Consider the following 16,318-nt stretch of genomic DNA (forward strand, 5'->3'; position numbering starts at 1 on the left):
AATGCAAAATTCATCTTAAAATGCGGTGCTTTGCCTTCGTTTTGCTTTCTGACTAAAGTACACAAGTGATTTGCGAATATTCATTTCATCATTTCCTTTGTACACTGCAAAAAACTGTTGACAAGTACAAATATGCACAAGCAGCAGTAGGAAGGTCCTTAATCAAAACGACTTTAGGTTTATCTTTTGTAAATTTGTGCTGCTTTGTCTTAAAAATCGTTTAAGATTAAGTGCCAGCAATATTTCTGAGTGTTGAGGACGATGTTAGAAGAACATCAAATCGAAATTAATCAATAAGAGTTGAAGAATAATAAAATGATAAAACCATTTATTTGGATAGTAGAAAGAATGTATTAATGAAACTGGAAGTTATAAATCTTTTAAAAGCGAATATGATTAAAAGTATATCCTTTTCTTGGTTGAAATAAGTTACACTTGGTAAATAATTAAAAAAGAAATAAATAAAATATTGTATGTTGTAGCTTAATTTTGTATGATTATGCTTTATTAAAGCTTGGTTGCAGTAGCAGGTCACTAGATAATTTTCCACTAACCACAATTAACTAATATATAAAAAGACAGCCTTAATCCATCCCCCCGAATTTAGATAATTTAATAGATCGTTCATACTTACCGATGGACAAGTAAATAGTCGGACAAGCTGTCAAAAAATTACTTTCCTAAAAACCTATTTCTTCTGAAAGCCAAATATATACAGAAAAATTTTATAATGGTTTTATTTTCTACAAGTGTCCATAATTGCTGCAATGAGTATTAAAAGGAATGCGAAATTTCTATACATGGGATCCTATACACCAGTGGCTAGAGAGTACTGCAGTAAGCCTTGAAGTATTTAAGCGCTCTCCTTTTAATAAATTTTTGAGATCTAGTCTTGTTATAAAAGTGCCATGTTAACCGAAAAGTTATACATAACCTAAGTGTCTTGCATTCATTATTGGCAAGTTGAAAAAAGTAGTACTTTTTTAAGTACTTCTCTTAACGATCTCTAGATGAACACAAACCGTTAATTCTAGGGATACATTTGGTGAAGTACTAAGGCGGGCTGGACTGTCTGTTTTTCGAAACATTGTAGTTTGATTGAAATTTTCTTATTTTTCCTTCGTTTCCTGGCGGAGATATTGTTTTGAATAAATGTTCTTTTAAAACAAAGTATCGATTCAGATAATACGATGTCAATTAAGAATAATTATGGAATGGTCTTATTTGTTAACACTAAGGCGTTTGATAAGGTGTGGAACAATTTACAACTGCTTATAGATAAGATAATGAGATACTATCGAAGGTGGAGACTTAGAGTAAGTGCTGAAAAAACGAAATCGTTGTTAATTGTCTTGTAATGAACAACGCTTTCGTTTTTTCAGCATATCAAAATCCAAGGAAAATAAAAGTCAATAATATGAAAATAGTATGGGAAGATAATATTAAATACTTAGTCTAACTTTTGATAGAAGATACATTTGCCTGCAGGCTTGTAACACAACTCTAAAGACTCTGAAACCACTAATACAAGAATAGTTGAGTTTAAAAATAAAATTTTGTTTTATGATGAGCAAGCAGACCTATAGTAAAATGCTTTATGGTTGTGTTTCTTACAGCAATGCTGCTTCATACATCATTAGAAAACTTCAAACTTATCAAAATAGACGTATACTAAAAGCTAGAAAGTCGAAAGTGTGTAAAAGTACTGCAAATACATAGCGCTGAAATTGTGTGAGTCTGTGAATGTCAGGAAGACATGCTGGGCTTTAAACTATACTTCTGTAAATTTACCTGAATAACTTATTATCATAATTCAATGGAGCGCTTGTTACAGTGGATCACCCAAATGGTCACAGACAATATTGAGTAAAAGTCCTTTAGACACGAACTCGCATTTCATCAAGCAAGGAAGAAGAAGGACTGGTTGCTCTTCCTTTCATATATTTAAACGATATAAATTGTACTATTGTTTTGTACTATTGTTTTGTACTATTTTAAAATATTTTCGTTTAAATTTAAATCTTCCCTTTTATTATTATTTAAGACAATTATTTTTTGCTTATTGATTCAAAAGAAAACATATTTTAGAAGCTACATTGCAACTACTGCAGCCACAGTAAAAAAACTTTAATTCAAAACTTTTATTCCGAACTTTAAGAGTTCCTCACAGTATATATGTATGTATATAAATTAAATAATATTAATGGTTTCCTTCAATATTTTATTATTTTTTTTTGTTTTCAATGATTTTGTTTTTGTTTATTATTTGCCTACATTGCACATGCAAAGTTCAAGGCTGTTAAGCTCCATTTTGACCCCAAACTTTTTGTTTGGATTTTGCAAAATATTTTGCTTCCGTTTCTTGGCTTAAATCTACAGTTGTTTGCGTGATTTTCGTGTAATATATATTTTGACAGAAGTGTTTGTAATAGCTTAAACACAGATAACATTGCCTATTTATCAACACAAACGCCATTTCTTATATTGGCTTTTTCACGTACGTGTACTTGGTTGTAATAGCGTTTTTTTTTTTTTTTGTGCTTTGTATTGTATTATGTTGTATAGTTTTATGTATTTAAACCATTTTGTAAAACATGTTTTTTCAATTTAAAATTACAATTTTCGTTTCGTGCCAAAACGCATACCAACCAACATATATAAGGAAACATTTTACAGACCAACCTACCACAAAAACCTTTTTTCCACTATAACAAAATATGCAAATTAAAGTTTTAGCCCAGTTTCCTATCATAAAAGCCTAAAATGCTGCAACTGCTTTCGCTTTTGTTGCTGTACTTTGCATGCACAAGGCTGTGTTGCCTTGCCTTACACGCCATGAAACTAACAAACTGACAAAGAAAAAAACAAAATTCAGCAACATTGCAAATGGCAGTAAACGTAACAACAGCTGCTACTGCTACTGCTGCTTACTTTTTTTTCTCTCTTACTACAGCTGCGAGTTAGTTGCCAACATAATAGGCGTGCTACATATTACGTTTGCCTCCCGGTTACTTACTGATCACTACAAATGGAGCATTTGTTAAAATGCATATTTCATTCATTCCATCCTGCAACTGCTGGCCACTTACTGCATTGTCTGACACATTTGTAGCCAACAACTCATAGAATGGAATGGAGAATGGACGGCACTGTATTGCCATCGTTAGACTTGAGTTAGAGTACCAATAAGAGTTGTATCTATTGTGTTATAATTTGATTTTTTTCTCTGTTTGAATATTTTCACATCAAATCAAATATCGCATTATTTGAAATGGCTTCGAATTATATTGAAACATAATTTTTGTCTTCTATGAGCACACAAACGACGTGAGCTCAAAATTGGTACTCGTTTCTAATGCAGCTTCCGAATTCCCTAGGAGTTGGTGAAGCAAAGTTTTTATTAAATCGAATAAATTTTGTTTCATAACAAACTATATGTTTTAATCAAGTAAAGCTTTTGGGTTGACCAGACCATACAATTGTTTCGAGTATCATTAATTTAAATTTTATGTGGTTAAATTTTCGCACTATTATCCTCTTTACTATTTGAAATAAATACGTTCTTATAAACACACAAATTTTAATTAACCAATTTCAATTTATTTGGTACATATATAATAAATTGAATTCATTCAAAAATATTTTGAAAACTCTAATTTAATCTTCTCGATCTATAAACGATTATAAAATTAATGTACCAAAGAGGGGTGTATAAATTTGATGGAATGGGATCTAAACCAACATATATTTTTACTGAGTTGAAACTAAATAAATTTGCATTATCAGTTTCTATTACTTACATCTTTGTTATTAGCCTTTTTATCTTTCTTATATTTTTTTCTCATATTACCATTTCTATGCAATCCTCACCTAAAACTATAATTTATTACTTCTAATAATTAATATATAAGTACCTTAAAGTTTGTCCTTTAATTAAATAGTCCATAAAATTTTATTTTTTACACTATCAAATGCTCATCAACTAATTTCTCGGTATCTCACCTAATTACTTCTCCTCTTCTCATCCAATTTTATATTATCTTATTTTATCTTATCACGTTTTTTCTCACCACATTTCACTTAATTGGCTCATTTTGCCTTTTCTCATATGTATCGTTATTTTATTATTAATATTATACTATAGATATCATAAACTGGATGTGCTTTCTGTTTACTCCATTCCCAAGCCTAAGAAAGCCTCTCACACATATCTGGACCACACTTAATTTCGCTTCATTTTCACTACTTCTGTTTTTTTATCTTTATTATCTTCATGTACTATCTTCATGTGCTCGTTGTACAACAACATTATTAATTATCTTATTAATATCTAATTAGTGCTGCATATCTTTCAATCTGTATTTGCAAACGCATTCATTGAGAGTTTTAACTTTTAATTCTACTTTATATATTATTCTCCCCTCTCTGTCATCTCTCGCTCCTTCTTTCGTGTTTATTCTTACTATCTGTTTTTCTTTCTTTATTCTTTTCTCACTCTATTTCTCTCCCACTCTCTACCTTTTCCTTTCTTGATTTTTTTCTCTTACATTTATCTTTTTTTCCTGTTTGTTTTTTATCTTTTATTTCTCTTTTTTTCTTCTTTTTTCTCTATTTTGTTTGTTTAGTTTTTCTTTCTTTGTCCCCGTTTGTCATACTCTCTTTCTTTCACGCATTCTTTTTTTTACTTTCGCTCTCTCCCTCCTATTTTTTATTTATCTTTTTCTCTCACTCTCTTTCTCTTATTATTTATTTCTCTCTCCCTCTCATTATTCTCTTTTTCTCTTTCTTCTATTTTCTCTATTTTTCTTTTCTCTCTATTATTATTGTTTTTCTCTCTCTATTTTTCTTTTTCTCCCTCTCTCTATTTTTCTTTTTCCCTTTTCCTCACTCTCACTCTTTCTTTTTTCCCTTTTCTTTTTCTCACTCTTTTTTTCCTCTCTTCTCTTTTTTCCCTTCTTTATTCTTTCTCTCTTCTCTCCCTCTATTCTTTTTGTCTCTCCTCTCCCTTTATATACTTCTTTCCTTCTCTCTTTCGCTATCTCTTGCCTCCTTTTTTCTTTCTCTCTCTTTTTCTCTCTCTTCCCTCTCTCTCTTCTCTCTTCTCTCTCTTCCCTCTCTCTCTTCTCTCTTCTCTCTCTTCTCTCTCTCTTCTCTCTCTCTTCTCTCTCTCTTCTCTCTCTCTTCTCTCTCTCTCTCTTGTCTCTCTCTTTCTTTTCTCTCTCTCTTTTCTCTCTCTTTCTTTTCTCTCTCTTTCTTTTCTCTCTATCTCTTTTCTCTCTCTCTCTCATTTCTCTTTTTCTCTCTCTCTCATTTCTCTTTTTCTCTCTTTTTTCTCTCTCCCTCTCTTTCTTCTTCCTTCTCTACTTATATCTTTTTCACAATCCTCTTTTCAACCTATTCCTTTTTATTTAATTTGTTATATTTTCACTTTGCACATAATTGCTTTTTCCTTTCTTTCTGTTTTGTTTTCTCCTACTTCAGTTTTGTTTTCTCCTACTTCAGTTTTGTTTTTTCCTAGTCCTTCTTTGCCATGTTCTTTATCTTTCTTTTTTATATAATATGCCAATCAGATTTGTTTTCCACTAACTGTCATCATGTAAGTTTATCGTTTTGTGCTTTTAACAAAATCCATAAATTTATGCAGAAATTAACATTTACTGCCGCTTTGACTTATTTTCTATAGCTCACAACTATACAAACGTCAATAGAATTTATTTAAATTTGAGATTTCTCAGAAATTTGTTAACTCCCAACCGTACGAATTCTCAACCATGACATTTCTACATCTACATACAGTACCGATCTGACAGTGCTTCCTTGAAATTTCTGTAATAGAAAAACACAAGTTCAACTTGTCTGACATTAAAAAAGTCAATGCTGCAGAAGAATGCTTGTAACACACTCACATTGACAGACAGACATACATACAATGACAATCGAACACTAACACACACCAACAACAAATGAAAATACATTTGATTCTATATCCATATATATGTGGTATGTGATTCAACTTAAAATTATACACGTATCTCTCGTTAGGTTTGTGTTATCACACGAACTGTGGGTGTCATCATGGTTGGCATTGTCGTTTCCGATGTGTGTTCTATGCCGTCTTCATCTTTGACTGTGTCTTTCCAACTGCTTAACTGTCATTAGTATTAGGAATGTACAGCTATGCTGCCATTCTACAACGAATTGAAATTTGAAATTTGAAATTTTCTTCGTTTTTTGTCATCATTGCATTGAAAATGTATTTTTCCGCATTGCACATAATTCATTTTGGCTTTACAACATTTCTACTTAATTCAAGCCAAAAACTTTTCCACAAATGCTCTGAATGCAGTTTTGGTTGTATGACTTTAGCTGCACTTTGGCTCAAAATCTCATGGATTTCGAAGGAAATGTATTATTTTAAAGCATATACTACCCGCATATACCTACTACACATACCGAAATGCATTACTTATTCAATTATCTATGCAGAGATATTGCATGCAATTGAGTTTTAAATTTTTATTTATTCCGGAACAAATTCCATTGATGAAGTAAAAACTTTAAGATTGTTGCAAATTTCTGCTTTTCAAATTAAATTTCAGAATTTAAACTCTCGTTTTCTGTGAAAAAAGAATTGCTTATTAAGCACTTTTTCCGAAATTTGAATGGAACCTCTGTTTCTTTTTTGTAGGCCAGGCGCCCTGTGCTTTCCCGTTGACAAATCGCTTCACACACAATTTATTGCTGCGCTTGCCTATGTTTGCCTAAATTTATTTCCACTTAAATTTATGTACAAATTCTGTGCGTAATTGTGCGCCCTTTTTGCCCATTTTTATATGATTTTTCCTTTTTTCAAACCACATAAAAAAAAAAAAAGAAAAAACATCTTGTTTAGAAAACAATTTAAGGTTTAGAAAAAAGTTAAATGGCTCTGCCCCTAATCGTAGTAAGAGTGTCATGAATTTCCCACTTATGTCGGTCCTCCATACGTTCTAGCTCATTTATGCACGCAACTATCACTTAAGCTTGCATAAATGGGCCATTTTTGGTCCTAGTCCTTTCTATGGTGCTTTAAATTTTGTATTGCTCTGCTGCTGCCGATAACCACCGGGTATTTTGTCACCCGATTTTACTGGTCATACATTACCAGCCAGCAACCGAGTAAGATTTATTTTCAATTTGTATTTCTTGCATGTATCGATGCTTAACAACATTTGACACAAATTCTACTTTTTTTGCTTTTCACAATTTTTATATCCTTTAAATTTAGAGCGTAACTATTAAAAAGGACATGCATGACCCTTTTGAGTGTTTGATGAATAGAATTTATTCAAGCGTATTTATTTACTCAATACTTTATCTCAGCATTTAGAATTTTGAAGAACATAGCTCTACTTTAGTTAACACAAAACTTATTCAAATTTTTATTTTTTAATTTTTTTTTTTTGTGTGCATACTGACACTGAAATTTACTATAAAATTTGTTGCACGTACTATATAGTGAAGTAGGAAAAAAAAATTATGCACTTTACTCGTAATTTGCATTTTCAGAATGATACCATGTCTATGTTTATTTAAAGTTTTTTTAGTATTATCACCTAGCCGTATGCTGGGAATATCTTATTTCTGATTTATCACTATAGTTCTTTAATAAATAAAACAAAACCATTTAATTTTAGACCATATTAACTTTTACTTTATTTGTTATTAATTTTTACGTGCAATCACATTGTTCACTGTTCACACCATACTCCTCTTCTTCTTCTCTTCTTCCCTTCTCCTTTTCTTCTTCTTCTTTTTTTCTTTTTATCTTCTTCTCTTTTTCTACTTCTTCTTTTTTTCTTTTTATCTTCTTCTCTTTTTCTTCTTCTTTTCTCTTTCTTCTTTTTCTTTTCTTTTTCTTCTTCTCTTCCTCTTCTTCTTGCTCTTCTTTTATCCTTTTTTTTCTTTTTTTCTCTGCTTCTCTTCTTCTTATGCTTCTTTTCTTTTTATTTTCTTCTCTTTTTCTTCTTCTCTTCTGCTTCGCTTCTTTTCTTTTTCTTCTTCTATTCTTCTTCTGTTTTTCTTCTGCTCTTCTTCTTCTCTTCTCTTCTTCTTCTCTTCTTCTTTTTCTTCTCCTGTTCTTCTTCTTTTCTTCTTGTTCTTTTTCTTCTCCTGTTCTTCTTCTGCTTCTTTTTCTTATTCTCTTCTTTTTCTTCTCATTTTATTTCCTTCTTTTCTTTTCCTTCTTATCTTCTTCTTTTTCTCTTGTTCTCTTCTTCTTCTCTTATTCTTTTCTTCTGCTTCGCTTCTTTTCTTTTTCTTCTTCTGTTCTTCTCTTTTTCTTCTGCTCTTCTTCTCTTCTCTTCTTCTTCTTTTGTTCCTTCTTCTCTTCTTCTTCTCTTCTTATTCTTCTTTTTCTTCTCCTGTTCTTCTTCTTCTTTTTCTTCTTCTTATTCTCTTCTTCTTATTCTCTTCTTCTTGTCTTCTTCTCTTCTTCTTCTTCTTATTTTTCTTTTCTTCTTATTTCCTTCTTTTCTTCTCTTCTTATTTCCTTCTTTTCTTCTCCTTCCTCTCTTCTTCTTTTTCTCTTGTCCTCTTCTTCTCTTCTTCTTCTCTTCTTCTTTTTCTCTTGTTTATATATCTGTAGTGTTGCCAGCTAATTCATACTGTCAGTATGAAAAAGTTATTTGAAAATGCTTCTATTTAAAATATGTAGAAAAAAATTCTAAATTGGGTATGTGAAATAAAATAAAAGTAGTATATAAAATGTTTAAAAAAACAAAAATGTAATAAATTTCATATAAAAAGAAAAAATCAATTTTAAATAAGTGACTCATACGCCCCGTGTGACTCAGTGGAAATTTCATTTGAATTTCTAAAAGGCAACATTTTAACTTCTGTAATATATTTCATTTTTATAAAACTTTTTTTTTTTTCAATTATTTTTCTTTAATTAAAATATTTCTATAACATACAGACATAGAAATTTTATATGAAAATTCTTATTTCTTGTTAGGGGGAAATAATTTTCCGCTTATTTGCCTAAAACTGCCGCACAATTGTGTGTGTCGTGTTACAGTTGCATTGTGCATTGTTCATGGAACGCGCATAAAATTTATTGTAATTACTCGCTCATACATAAACTCATTTACAGTCGTGTGCATAACATTGCACACACATACACATACCGCCGCACTCATAATTCCACAAATTGCGGCTATTTAATACAGTCACCATAAAGTATTGCGGTAAATTAGCAATTGAGAGCATTAAACGACAACGGCAAACAATCAACAAAACAAACAAATATTAGAAACTAGCAATTATGGCCGATTATATTGATTATGCTAAGCGCTACACTTAGGCGAGTAATTCGATAAATACTCATACTAAGTACAAAGACAAAAGTAAATCGTGCGATTGCATATATTAGATGAAACCATTTTAATAATGCATTACTACTAGTGCTACTAGTTGAAAGGAACTAAAGCAACTTTGAACATTTATTGGTTTAAGTAGATATTGGTTTAAGATGATCGAGACGTTTAGTATGAGTAACATATAAAAATAATATTTCTTATACTTACACTTGAACCCTTTTGAGCTCAAGTAATAGATCGTTGTGTTACCACGGATTAGCGTTGTTCATAGGCAGAATAAATATTAGCGTACCGACTCTTTCAGCTATATATGATTGCTATATCCTGTTGAGATAATAACACAGGTTACGATGACCCATCAAGTGATATGTCAGTAACCTCAGTTCTCTTTGACAGTCATCTCAGATGCTTCCATCCTTTTGAGATAATAACACAGGTTACGATAACCCATCAAATGATATGTCAGTAATCTCAGCTCTCTTTGACTGAAGACACATCTCTAATAAGTAATAAGGATGAATCAGTTTTTTTATTTCGATTGCTACTTAGAGTGTAACCGGTTTTAATTACACTTTTTAACATATAGTTAAAAAAAAGTGATATCATTATGAGAGAAGTTTTCATACATAAGTGCTTACTTTTTCAACAAGTTTGTGGAACCAAAATGAAGGGATTTTTAATTCTCTACTAATTAACTACGATGTAGTACCTTCATAGCACACATCTTTTCACAAGTATGATACAGTTTTTTATCTAATTTTGCCAAATATGTCGAGATATTTACTTATATTTAAGCCTTTAATTATCAGATTGTATTGATAATGAAACATATATTATTACATTATATATATATATATATTAGATTTATTCTATTAACTGTGTTTTTTCATTACTCTCTACGCTTAACTGGATTATTGTTTATACTCATCATGCATATATGTTGAACCTAGTGCACTTGAGCACTTTCACTCTCTATTAACTGCGTGTTTTTTTCATAACCCCTCTCTACGCCTTAACTGGATTATTGTTAATCACTTCATCAGGCTAAGAAATAATTGACCTCAGATCTGCATATCTCCCCGAGGAACCTGTAACCATTCTGAGATTCGATAACGCGGTATTGGTAAACCTCTCACTTTTTATAAATAGTTTCAGAGCTCTATCCCTCTTTACTTTTTGATTGGATCAATATGTATTTTATATAATTAAAGAATATACACATCCAATATGCAACTACATATTATTTATAGATATATTTAAGTATTGGACAATTGTTTTAATTTACATTTTTAAAATATTGCAATTGAATGAAAAGCATAACTTTATTTTTATCATATAAATATAAATTTACTAGCGTTTTTCCCTACCGCTTTCTTTCTACACAACACCGATGTAATATTATATATTAAAATACTTTCAGTAATCTGAAAACGATCTACACATTGTCATGTTGTCACTTTTATAGTACGTATTCGTATTGCTTATTTATGTTAAAATAGAGCATTAATTTGCTCTTTTACAGCACTTTTCTTGCACGTAAACAGTTCAGTTTAATAATTATTTCAATTTAATCACAAACTAATTATGCATACGAGAATAATGCAGTATGGAGTACAATTAACAACAAATTGTGAACAAATAAGTGTAGAAAGCAGCAATTAAACCGCAACACATTTAACAACAATAAAATTTGTGTGAAGTAATGAAGTAACATTTGCGCCAAACACTGTTATGTGCACAATAAAATGATTTGAGTTTAATTACAAACACAATAAGCAAGAACACATATGTTTTATAGAGTAATCGACAAATTCCACTTATATAAATTCAATGCATATCATTTGCCACATGCGTCCGTCAGAGTCACATTACCGTACTCGATCTTATTATTACCACAATTATATTATCTCTGTCTCTGCCTCTGCCTTTGCATTTGCCTTTGCCACAGTCATTGCCACTATGGCCACATCTCAGATGCTCGTGCTCATACGCATACCACAACTTCACCATTGATAGCATCAGCAGCAGCAGTGGAGGAGACAGCATTGTTTGTGAAGTATAATAGTAAAGTGTGATGCATATTTCCTGTTAGGTTTGTCTGTCCATACGTATCTAGATACTGTCAATTTCACATTTAACTGCACACAATTTATAGAAATACTTAAGCACTCACATATGTGAGCACATAACTAAATATTTATTTATTTACTTTTTTCATTACAATGTACATCACCACTACTAGAGTAGAGTACTGGCAGTCAGAAACATATATTGTGCTTACCAAATTTCATTGTATTTTATTTATTTTTATTTTATTTTATAGATCCACACCTCACACCCCACAGCAATAGAGTAGCATACAAATAGCAGCATATCTTAAGTGAAAATTGTTGTTGTTGTTTTGTTAGTAGATTTAACCACACTCTCCGTTAGAATAATTATTTGTTTTAACACCAAAATATATCTCGGTTAAAGCCAGCCAACACGCCCTTTTAACGGTGTGGCAGCACATGTAGGCTGCCATATGTGCCATTTGCCTGGCTCACATCAACCAGATGAAACACATTTTATGCCACAAACATTTGCAGCCTACCATCCTTCCAACTTAAGTCTAACGATATTTTTGTCTGTTTTGACATGTTGTACATCCTTTAAGACATTTGTATTCCATGTGCTTATCTGCCATGATATGCTGTTCTTACCTTATGTGATTTATCCAGATACACACGTGTACTACAAGTATTTTTATATGCATTTTTATATGTGCTCTGGCATTTAGATTTGTGTAATAATCTTTATGTTTGTATAATTTTTCAATTTTCTCGTAATATTTCTTCCGATTTTAAATTGAATTATTCCGGATGTAACGAACGAAATGCTTTACAAAAATTCCGAATTTTGTTTTTTAATGTTGATAGGATTTCCTAAACACATTCCTAATTATATAAAATATTTTTAAAACAATATTTGTTTTAAATGTTTCATATTATTTTTTAATAAATATAACTAAAAATTTAATATTTTAAAAAATATATATAAAGAGGTTTTTCGAACAATAGTGAACTACAACAACAAAAATTTATTTTATATTATTTTAATTAATTCAATTTTTGGCTGACCTTATATTGCCAAATACTCATTATCAGTGAGTATTTGATAGAGAAATACTATTGTATTTGTATGAAACTGTTGTATTTGATACAGAGGTTTCGAACAGTACTGAATTGCAACAACAAAAATTTTTATTTATTTTTCGAATATTGCCAAACACCATCATTAGTGGGCTTGGAATTATTTCATATATTTAATTATTCGTAAATAATTTATAGTTTTAATAATCAAATATTTTTAATAATATATTTGTTTTTTTATTTCGATTATATTCTATAGTTATCATCAGGGATAGTCGAAATAGCGTTTCAAATAAAAGCTTTTAAAGCTCAAAAAATAAAATTTTTAAAAGTATATTATTTAACTACTGTCCATATACCCCGCTAAAAAAAATAATTATTATTTATAAATAATTTTTTAAGACTGCAAGAGTACCAAGAGTTGAACTCGTACCCTGCCAAATTTGAAGCTCAGAGTCAGTGTTCATTAATCAAGTTCATTAGACAAGTCCAGGTACCTCGGTATATTGTAATATTGAACATACTTAAGCAAAAATGTTATTTCTTCATTCAAAATAAGTTGCACATCTAGATATTTATTACGGGTCTCATTCTCCTTCTTACAAAACCTGTAAATTTTATTAAAGTTCATTTTCATTTTTGTGAGGTAACTTACAACTAAATATTTAAAGATACCTACAACTCTATGAGTTTATTACCATTAAGAGAACCCATATCCTAGCCAAAGTTAATTGCACATGAATTATTTATATTGCAGCTTATTTTATCCCAATTTATATCCAATAAAAATTGTATTTCTTTTAAATATTATTAATTAGCCATTTTTTTAAATAAAGTGATAAATTAGAAACGTTAATTCAACTTAATTCTGAATAATTAAAAAACCGCCTATGTATAAAATACTTATTTCAGTTATAATCTTAAGTTACATCCACTTCACATCAAGTTATAACTAATAAAATACTAATTTTACTTATTTAAATATTTTATCAAGTAAAAATAATATACTATAATATACTTTTTTTTGTTATAATTTTATGCTCCATCTACATCATCTCAAGTTTTTTCTAATAAAATACTAATTTCATCTTTTACCTATTTTTTCAAATAAACAGAAGACAAATTTGATTCCATATTCAAAGAATCAGAATAAGCTAAAGGACTATAGATAAGAGTAAGGAACTCTCCTCAGACGAAGAGATTAGATTATATTCAAAAACAGGGATGTTTTTGAATATAAGCTTCTTCTGTGTATATTATAACAGTTTTATTAGTATGTTCAATCCCCCTCATCTCAAGTTACAACTACTAAAATATTAATTTCATCTTTTATATATTTTTTTAAATTGAGAAATCGGAAACTTGAGTTCAATTTAATTCTCTATAAAAGATAGAAACCTCCTGTATATTTACATTAGTTTTAATCCAATATATTATCTACGTCATCTCAAGTTATTACTATCAAAATACTAATTTTATTTCCAAACTATTCTCTTTAATTATGTGTTCTAAAATTTAAGTTCGATTTGATTCTATATAAACTGAAAGACCATACATAATGCTAAGGATAATTCAATATAAACATAAGCAACTCCTGTATGAAAAATATTATATTAAAATATACAATTAACAATTAAATATACAATTAAAACTAAATTGTATGCTCCATTCACATCATATCAAGTTATTACTAATCATATACTAATTTCAGTTTTTAACTACTCTTTTAAAATAATTAGTTGTCACTAATCGAACACTAATTTCACCTTTTAAATATTTTTATAAAATAGAGACATTAGAAGCTTAAGTTCAATTTAATTCTGTAAAAATATAAAAGCCTTCTATAAAAAAATTATTAAACTTTTTAATTATAATATTCTGCACATCATCTCAAGTATTTTACTAATAAAATACTAATTACATATTTTAAATGTTTTTTTTTTATTATGAAATTAAAGCTTAAGTACAATTTAAATCTGTGCAAACATAAGGACCTCAGGGACCTCAAGATTGATCCCACCAAAAAATACATAAAGGATAGAGCCCTGAAATTATTTGCGAAAACTGACAGACTTACCAACATCGCGTTATCAAATCTCAGAATGGTTACAGGCTCTTCGGGGAGATATGCAGATCTGAGGTCAATTATTGCTTAGTCTGATGAAGTGATAAAAAATAATCCAGTCAAGACGTAAAGAGGGGTTTTAAGAATACCTCGAGTTAAGAAAGAGTAAAAGGGCTTAATTGCACTGGCTCAAATAGCTTCAACATGATAAGGATCAACTATGGATAATATATTTATATTAGTTACAATCCTATGCTCCTTCCACATTAACTTAAGTTATTGCTAAACAAATACTAATTCCATCTTTTAACAAATTTTCTCAAATAAAGAGATTAGAAGCTTAAGTTTAATTCCTTTCTATAAAAACATAAGGACCTTCTGAAAAAATAAAATATCTTTTAAAATAAATATCTATACTATCTCCATATCGTATGTATCTTAGTTTTCGCTATTTCAGTTGAATGAAAATATTATTTTATTCCCTTGACTAACCTGTGATTCCTACAAAATAAATTCTCTAAATAATTTTCTATATAACAATAAAGAACTTTATTACCCCATGAAATGTGTCACATTAACGTTTTTATATTTCAATTACATTAACGAAATTGCTTGAATTGTATTGACATTTATTATCACCACAAGATGACTCCATACTCGTATTATATTTTATATTTGTAATAAAAAATGTTTTATTATAACTGCAGGCAGAAGTCATCCACGCAAACTAAGATTAATAACTATTTTTTTTTTTGGGTTTTTAATATTTTTTTTTTATTTTTATTTTTTTTCTTCTGATTAAATGCACGTCGTAAAAAGATAGCACAGCATAGTGCTTCTTTCTTTGACTGAATAAAACTATAACATTAAGAGATGAAAATTATAATTTGAAAAAATATGCTGGATACATCAAGATAAAAGAATCTAATTTCCTTTTTAAAAATTTCACTTCATTTATTTCTGTTTTGGCGGTTGAATAATTTCCAAGAATAATTGAAGAAAAAAAAATTGTAAGGAAATTGGTCCATTAGTGGTTAAATGGTTAGTCCTGTTCTACTTCCATTAAAGTTATACTAATTTTCGCTGCGGAAAATTTGAATACAAAATTCTTCTCTTCTTCGCTTTTAATTAAAAAGTCACTTGAACGCCACGCTTCGGCGTTGTTGCAATATTTAAGTGCACTTCTCTGTGGTTGGGCTTAATTATTTGTACTGTACTGTAAGTTTCCCTTTTTTTTTTGTATAACTTTTTCCTTTTTAATCTTTAAAATACCAAAAATACCAACTACTTTATTATGCTCGGCATTTACTAACTTTATTTTGTGCATCTCTTTTCAGGTTACCTGCGGTAAAAATTCTTAATAAATATTAATTTCACTCTTGCATTTTTTCACAAAGGAAAAAAGTAAAGGACGAAGAAGTACACAGCGATCACAAGTAATGCAAGTTAAACACATTTTTAATAAAATTTTTTCTACAAGCAAAGTGTAAAAAAGAGTGTATTTAAAAAGCGAAAGGAAGTGCGAATTGCAGCGAAATGGAAGCGGAAGCAACTTAATTAAAACTTTTCATTTAAACTTCATCAGATGAACGAAATACGCATTTTCGTAATGAACAGTTGAAATTGTCACAACAATCACAACAACGAATGCAACTACAATAACAGCGAAACACAATAATTTTTTCAACTTTTAACTTAAAACCTCAAAACTTTAAAATATAAACAACGACTGAAACTAATTAAAACTAAACAATTAAACAAAA

General features: G+C 29.7%; 1 long non-coding RNA gene across 1 annotated transcript in view; it reads left to right on the forward strand.

Annotated features, from left to right (window-relative positions):
- LOC119672585 overlaps positions 1-16,298 on the forward strand; it is an 86,196-nt gene extending 69,898 nt beyond the window's left edge. The window contains exon 4 of the long non-coding RNA XR_005251921.1: positions 15,893-16,298. This is a non-coding gene — a long non-coding RNA (uncharacterized LOC119672585). The remainder of the gene's footprint in view (positions 1-15,892) is intronic.
- The last annotated feature ends 20 nt before the right edge of the window (positions 16,299-16,318 follow it).

Source organism: Teleopsis dalmanni, chromosome 1 (genome assembly GCF_002237135.1).
Source record: "Teleopsis dalmanni isolate 2A chromosome 1, ASM223713v2, whole genome shotgun sequence".
NCBI lineage: Eukaryota > Metazoa > Arthropoda > Insecta > Diptera > Diopsidae > Teleopsis > Teleopsis dalmanni.